This window comes from Equus przewalskii, chromosome X (assembly GCF_037783145.1).
Source record: "Equus przewalskii isolate Varuska chromosome X, EquPr2, whole genome shotgun sequence".
Taxonomy (NCBI): domain Eukaryota; kingdom Metazoa; phylum Chordata; class Mammalia; order Perissodactyla; family Equidae; genus Equus; species Equus przewalskii.
This window is the reverse complement of record NC_091863.1, coordinates 86,472,775-86,479,770: the sequence shown is the minus strand read 5'-3', so window position 1 is coordinate 86,479,770 and position 6,996 is coordinate 86,472,775.

Genomic DNA, 6,996 nt, shown 5'->3' with positions numbered 1-6,996 from the left:
CCAAACCTCATGCTGAGTCCCAGTCCCTCCCCTAAAAAGTAATCCTAATCTTCATCAAAATTAAAACTTTCATGCACCAAAAGACACTATAAATGTAGTGAAAATGCAACCCACGAAAAGGGAGAAAATGTTTGTAAATCGGCTATCTGATAAAGGCTTAGTATCTAGAATATGTAAAGAACTCTTATAACTCAACAACAAAACAACCCAATTAAAAAATGGGCAAAGGACTTGAATAGATATTTCTCCAGAGAAGATATGCAAATGGCCAATGAGCACATGAAAAAATGCTCAACATCACTAGTCATTAGGGAAATGCAAACAACAATGAGATACCACTTCACATCCATTAGGATGGGTTATAAAATAACAACAACAGAAAATACCAAGTGTTGCCTAGGGTATGGAGAAATTGGAACTCTCATATATCCCACTGGTGGAACAGTAAAATGGTGCAGCTGCTGTGGAAAATGGTATGGTGGTTCCTCAAAAAGTTAAACATAGAATTACCATATGATGTGGCAATTCAACTTCTGGGTATATACCCAAAAGAATTGAAATAGGGACTCAGGTATTTGCACATCCATGTTCATAGCATCATTATTCACAATAGCCGAAAGGTGGAAACAACCCAAATGTCCATCAATGGATGAACAGATAAACAAAACGTGGTCTATACATACAATGAAATGTTATTCAGCCTTAAAAAGGAAGGAAATTCTGACACATGCTACAGTGTGGATGAACCTTAAAGACATTATGCTAACTGAAGTAAGTAAGACACAAAAGGACAAATATTGTATGATTCCACTTATACGAGGTACCTAGAAGAGTCAAATTCATAGAGATAGAAAGTAGGATGATGGTTGCTAGGGACTGGGGGGGAGGAGAGGATGGGAAGTTGTTGTTTTTTGGGTACAGAGTTTCAGCTTGCTAGATGACAAGAGTTCTGGAGATGGATGCTCGTGTGGGTTGCACAACAATGTGAATGTACTTAATGCTACTGAAACTGTAAACCACAAAATGACTAAAATGGTAAATTTTATGTTGTGCATATTTTATTACAATTTTAAAAAGAAATCCCTTAAAGAATAAATTCCTTATCCCTGTGATGCTCTTAGGCACTGAGGATGCAATGGTGAACGTGACAGACAAGCTTCCTGCTCCTATGGGGCTTGCATTCTAGAGGGGAGAGAGAGAGAAAACCTAGTCAACAAATGAACAAATAAGATATTTTCAGATATGAAAAATATAAAACGGTGATGGGGGAAGCTACTTTAGATTAAGTAGTCCAGAAATACTTCTCTGAGGAAGTGACATTGTGACATTTAAGCTGAATTCTGAATGATAATAGGAGTCAATCATATGAGGATCTGGGGGAAGGTTATTCCAGGTAGAAGGGACAGCTAGTGCAAAGGCCCTGAGGCTTGAACTAGCTTAGTGTGAACTAAGAACCTAAAGAAGGCTGGTGAATGTGAAGATGAGTTTGGAGAGATAGGCAGAGGCCAGATCCTGCAGGGCCTGACAGTCCGTGTTGAGGGTTTGGATTCCAGTCTAAATCCAATAGAAAGCCATTAAACAATTTTAAGCAGGAGAGTGACATGTTCTGAAGAACTTCCTTAAATAGATCATTGACATCTGTGTGGAGGATGGATCCAGGTGAGAGATGATGCTGGCTTGGGTTAAGATGGTAGCAATGGAGATAGAGAGAACCGGATAGATTCTGGATATATTTGAGAGCTTACCAAGCTCTGTTGAAGGATGAGATGTAAAAGATGAGGTAAAATAATGACAAAAAAGATGATACTTGGCTTTTTTCTGAGCAACTGGATGACTGGTGGTGCCATGTACTAGAGATGAGGAAAAGTGGGGGAGGAATGATTTTGGGGATAGAAATCAAGAGTTCTGTTTTAGCTATGTTAAGTTAGAGATGCCTATGAGACACCTAAGAGGAGATGCCAAGTAGACAGTCAGAAATGATAATAATAATAACAACTAACATTTATTGATGATTACTGTGTGCCAAATACTGCCCCAGATGTTTTATACCTATTAGATCATTTAATTCTCACAACAACCCTGTAAGGTCAGGTATTATTATCATCCCGCTTTACAGAAGAGGAAATGGAGGCAAAACAGGCTAAACAACTTGTTCAAGGTCACACAGTGCGTGGTAGAGCCAGGATTCAAACTCAGGCTATCCAACTTCAGACCCTACCATAAGCCTGGAGCTCAAAAAGGAGGTGAGGGCCAGACGTAGAAAGAGGGGCGTGTTCATCTTATTAATGCTCCTTAGAGCTATGGCACTGGACGAAATGATCTTGAAAGAGAGTGAGAAAGCCCTAGAGCGTCTCAAACATTTAGAGGTAGAATGGAAGATAAGGAGTCAGCAAAGCAGACTGAGCCAGCATGAGGTAGTCGGCAAGCTGGGAAGGTGTGGTATCATGAGAGCCCAGAAAGGAGGGTGTCTCAGGCCGGCTGTGTCCAGTGCTGCTGAGAGGGCCAATATATCAGGGACAGAAATCTAAGCACATTGCTAGGACCAATGTTGAAGAGAAGGAAGGCTAGCTTCCTAATATTTGCATGCCAAAACTTGTGTAACACACTGCCCCTTCCCTCCTCTTCCCTTCCTTCCTCCCTTCATCCATTTAAATACATGGAGGTGACTTCAATACTAGAACCTACGGAACCTACAGTTCAGACCTAGAATCTCACTGTATCCTATTTAGTGTTTGCTTTGGAAGGGACTTCAGAGTCAGGTTCAGCTTACAGGAGAGAATTCAGTCATGCCTGACCTGAGGAAGGCTTCCAGTGGAACAAGGCAGCCTTGGGGTGCTGCTAATTTACTAAGGGTAAGGAAATTGGCACCAAACTTAGCAGCTTGGGCCTCCTTCCCACCTTCCTGGGAACAGCCTCAGGAGCATGGCACGGTCTATTCTGCTGGACACCTCTTCACAGTAAGCCATCAACAACTACCACCAAGCCTTTCTCAGCGCATAAAGACTTCTGGGGAGACCAATACACTCTGGACATCATTTTTACAGTGAAGACCCAGAGTCCAGTTTGGTATTGCTCAGGGATTCCATGATTTGGGACTATCAGTTCACTCCAATCTATTGCTGGTCACTATTCAGCTCTCAGAAAAGTCTGTTCTTTTTCTAGGAGCATCTTCTATCTTTGGTCCATGCTGAGCCTTCCTTGAGTAATCAGTAGGTTTCCTCCACCTTCCAGGTCTCACAGAGACCCACACTGCTTTGTTTTTCTCTTTTTTTAATTGTCCTTTACTTAGCTCCCACCGAGAATAGTGGGATCCTTCATCTACTTTCAGGGTGGGGAACTGCTGGCTACATTCAGGGAAGAGGGACCTGTCCCCAAGACCAATTACACTGTGGTTCCATTTATGAGTGTCTACAAGCCCCATCATTTAGCATAGCCATGCCCACTGTACTAGGGCAGAAGAACGGTATTTAGAAAGGTGGAGGGTTCAGTAAATTCTTCAGGTGAAACTAGTTTGAATTACATATACACATATGTACATTCACACAATGTATATCAATACATATGCAAAACTGTATATAAAATAATATATAAATAACTATATGTACATCTATTTATAGATGGATATCTATATGTAAAACAAAGGAATGCAGAGCCTCCCCCCTTCCCAAGACACACAGTGCCTCACAACCTCCTGAGATCCAACTTTTCCAGCAGGACAAATGACTTGAAACCATTTTTGCAACCATCTCAGCATCTGAGCTACTACGACACATACGGAAACACACACATACATAGTAGATCCTTACCAGGTATATGTCGAATCTACTGGAATTAAATGTGGTGGGCTTTGGTGTCTGATGTTGCTAATGTCTGCAGGGCTAGGTTGGGGTTCTAGTTCAGTGTGATCTTTATTGTCACCTTATCTTTCTGGCTCCAACTTTTGACATCTGCGAAAAGAATAAATTAAACCAGACGACTTATAAATGGCCTTTCTAATTCTGATAGCAAATGATTTTCTGGGCCTGGGGTCTACAGGAGAAAGAAAGGGTCAAAGGGAAATCTCTTCTTTAAGGAAATGTAGCACTGACAGGCTTGCAATGTCTGGAGAAGAATCAAGAAATTAGTTGGGGAGAAGAGGAGCAGGTATCTGAAACTAGAGGAGCCGGAGAGGGCAAGAGAATAAAAGGACTTTTTATTCCAAATAATACTAGCTAACATCAGTGAACCCTAACCAGGTGCCAGACCTGTTACTTGTCTCATTTAATCCTCACACCAACTCTGTGAGTTAAGTAGTGTTGTCATTCTCATTTTAGAGATGAAAAACTGGCACAAAAATGGTAAGTAAACTACGCAAGGCCGCATAGCTGGCAAAAGGCAGAGTTGGACTGCAAACCCTGGCAGCCTGATTCCAGAGTGTGTGTCCTTAACTCCTCCACTGCCTCCAGAGAAAGGAGAGGAAGATTACATTGAATGTGGAGTTCCATTTGGGTATTTGGTGACCAACTTGGAGAAAAGGAAGCCAGGCCAAGCACAGCAGCTGGACAGAAACCAGTAGATGCTAGGAAGAAAGTAAAGTTAGGCTCAGACTCCCTTGCATGTACTAAGGCTGTGGGCTTAGAGAGCCCTCACTGTCCAGAGTGAAGTTGCCACTGCTGCTCCCTGGACGCATGAGGGCTGAGGAATCCGGGGGAGCTGCGTTCTCAGGACTGAGACTCCCCGTGTTCCGGGCTGAGCCATTGGGGGTGTTAGTGAGGACAGCGCGAGCTGCCAGCCCAACAGCAAGCTGTGGGCTGCCACCAGATTTTTCAGCCACTGTTAGAGCAGGAACACCACGTCCTGCCTTTGCCCCAGGCCCTGAGAAACGTGCCCAGTGCATGAGGGGCATTTTTCATGCCTTTCACTCCAAGCCCTCCCCACTTATGAGAAATGGTCTCAGCGTTCATTTCTCTACTTACAACTGCCAGTCCTTCCTTCACCTGGATCAATCTGTCAGCTGTCTCCTGCTACATGCAGCAGCAGTTCACAATGGATCAAATACACTCCTGTCTTTGACATACTCTTTCCGGAAAGATTCTGAGACTGCAGTGCCTATTGACAACTCATCCAGCCTTGGGAATCTGGCCAGAGGGAGGTTCCAGGCACCTGGTAGACAAAGCTGAAACCCTAAGACCATTTATTGCCTCCCTGGAAAGGGGGAGGAGCAAATCCGGGTGCTGAGTTTCTAGGCCTGCTAAACAGGGACCTCCTCCCTGTGAACCAGTTTGCCTGCTGCCACCTCCTCCAGCAGTGCCACTCATAATTTTTCATTGGTCTTTTTTCCATGCTCCATTCCTTTGGGTTCCCCTCATTAGAAGAACGTTTTCTGCAGGAAAGCCCAGCCAGCCCAAGGGGGTTCCATGGGGTTGTCTGAACCTTAATCTCCCTACCCATGACTTTCCAGTGGCCAGCTGTGGGGCTGATGTCAGGAGGGTGCAGCCTCACAGGTTGCCTTTCCACATCTAATCAGAAAGGAAGCAGGTCTACCTCAACCATTCCGCCTAATATCCTCCAGGTTCTTAGGGAAGTGGCTCTCGAAGATTATGATAGCCTGCTTCCCCAGCTCCCTGCCCCATGCTCTCTTGTTATGACCCCAAGATAATCAACAGCTCAGCCAACAAGCAATTTCCAGACTCTTCTTCAGAGTTGTCTGGGGAGGACCACCAAATCAACTCCATCTCTTGGGCCCGCCTCTGCTTGCTGGCAGACACAAGCCCAGGCTGACTGGGTGGATATTATCTCCCCAACTGATGTCAATATGCTGGAGGCTCCTATTACCCAGGCTCAGAGGTGCCTCCCCTCTACTCCCTTCCTTACACTCCCTGCAGGAGGCCCATTTAGAATTTCTTTTCCCGTTCAAGGCACTCTGATGTCTTTTTAAGAGAATTTCATGCTGGAGGCACAAGCACATATCAGATTTGCCCCAGCTCACACCCCCATTAGGGAAGGTTTAGAGTTCTTTCTGGGGTACTGTTTGGCTATGGATCCTTTCTCCTCTAATATTCATCCCTGCACTTACTCTTTGGGAAGACACTGCCTTTCCACGACAGGACATTTTCCACCTCAACTGCCAGTTGGTCCTAGAGAGGACGTTTGGAGGGGCCTTTGAATGCAGAGTTCCCAGGGTGATATGTGTGATGTGACCCTGATTCTTGGGCCACATTCTGTGCCAGGCACTGGGGATAGAGTGGCGAAAAAGACAGACTGTTCTTGTCCTCATGGAGCTTACAGTCTAATGGGAAGAAACATTAATCGAATAATCACACACATAACTAAAGTCATTACAACTTGGGACAGGTGTAGTCAAGGATACAAATGGTGGCCAAGTAGAGAATAGGGGGTGAGAGAAGTTGACTTCATTTTTATCAAAATGACACACGCACCTGGTTAAAAAAATCGAACACTACAGAAAAACTTATAATAAAAAGAATCCTTTGCTCCATTCCCCCAACCTTCAGTCCCACAAAGCTGCCACTTTTAACCTTTCTCTTTTAATTCTTCTGATGTTTAACCTCTGTTTCTTTAAAGAATATGCTTCTGTCCTCTTTTCTTGATTTATCAATTTGAGACATTCATCTATTGGATTTCTACTATGATAGAAATCTTCTTCCATTTCTCCACTCCTCCCAATATAGGTATATAATATTGTAGTTCTATTACTAATTATCTTTGTAAAATTAAATAACATACACAAACCCTTATATATTGTTCCATCAACTATAGACAGCACCTCTTGACTCCCCATTTTTTTTTTAAAGATTGGCACCTGAGCTAACAACTGTTGCCAATCTTCTTTTTTTTCCCCTGCTTTTTCTCTCCAAATCCCCCCAGTACATAGTTGTATATTTTAGTTGTGGGTCCTTCTAGTAGTGGTATGTGGGATGCCTAATGAGTGATGCCATGTCTGCGCCCAGAATCCCAACTGGCAAAACCCTGGGCAGCGGAAGCAGAGCATGCGAA